Source organism: Arachis ipaensis, chromosome B5, assembly GCF_059453495.1.
Source record: "Arachis ipaensis isolate K30076 ecotype BB chromosome B5, ASM5945349v1, whole genome shotgun sequence".
NCBI classification, from domain to species: domain Eukaryota; kingdom Viridiplantae; phylum Streptophyta; class Magnoliopsida; order Fabales; family Fabaceae; genus Arachis; species Arachis ipaensis.
Genome location: NC_142440.1, coordinates 86,562,024 through 86,563,132, shown reverse-complemented (window position 1 = coordinate 86,563,132; position 1,109 = coordinate 86,562,024). Strand labels below are relative to the sequence as shown.

The 1,109-nt window shown below is 42.9% G+C and overlaps 1 non-coding gene across 1 annotated transcript; it reads right to left on the bottom strand.

Annotated features, from left to right (window-relative positions):
- Positions 1-378: 378 nt before the first annotated feature.
- Positions 379-486, bottom strand: LOC148564856 (small nucleolar RNA R71). The gene has a single exon (XR_015883894.1). It is a non-coding gene; the product is annotated as a small nucleolar RNA R71 (small nucleolar RNA).
- Between the last annotated feature and the right edge of the window lie 623 nt (positions 487-1,109).

Sequence of the window (1,109 nt, the reverse complement as noted above, 5' to 3'; positions counted from 1 at the left end):
AGAGCGAAACAAGCTCCTTTACTACTGATTCAGTTAATTCACGTGCAGATAAAATGGCAGCACCCAGGAGGATTACTCTCCAGGATTAATCTTGCTGTAGATTTTGAACTGAAGACTGCACTAATCAACTTGATGCCCAAGTTTCATGGCTTACTTGCTTAGGAGCCTATCAAGCACCTTAGGGATTTTCAGATAGCCTGTTCTACTGTTAGGCGTCAGGGTGCGAATGAAACTTCTATTCTATTAACTGCCTTCCCGTTTTCTCTTGAGGGAAAGGTGAGGGAATCGTACTACTCCTAACCTAAAGCGACTGTTACCAACTGGGATACACTCAGAAGAGAATTTCTAGAAAAATACTTTCCAGCTGAAGTTACAGACATACTAAGGAAAGAGATCTCATGCATTGTTCAAGGTGAATCAGAAACTCTCTATGAGTACTGGGAGCGTTTTAAGAACCTTCTGGACGTATGCCCCCATCACATGATTGACAGGCTAGTGTTAATCAGCTATTTCACTCAAGGCATGAAGCCTCGGGATAAAACTACACTAGATGGTGCTAGTAATGGTTCTCTGAAAAAGTACAGGACCACAGATGAAGCATGGCAACTAATCAGCGACTTAGCTGAGTCCACCAGGAATCACAGGCACAGGAATAGCCACTCGAAATCTGTTGCAGAAATTTCCTCTAGTACTGAGACTTCTGCTCCTACACAGAGTATATGTAAAATGACCAACTTACTGAAGCAATTACAGTTGAATCAACAACAACAAGCTCAGCCTTCCCCACCACAACAAAGCCAACAGTTATTTCCCCAAAGAGTATGTGGCATATGTGCTGATTATAGTCAATATACTGATGAATGCCCGCAGCTCCAACAAGAAGACAATACTGTGGAAGCTACTCATAACTTCTATGACCGCCCAAATCAAGGATACAACCAACAAGGCGGCAACTACAACCAAGGTAGGAACTATAACCAAGGATGGCAAGACAACTCCAACCAAAGTTGGAGAGATAATTCCAACCATGGCTGGAGGGACAACTATAACAGAGGAGGCAGAGACTGTAACGACCCAACTTCCAATACGTTATGATCGTACCAAAAGTA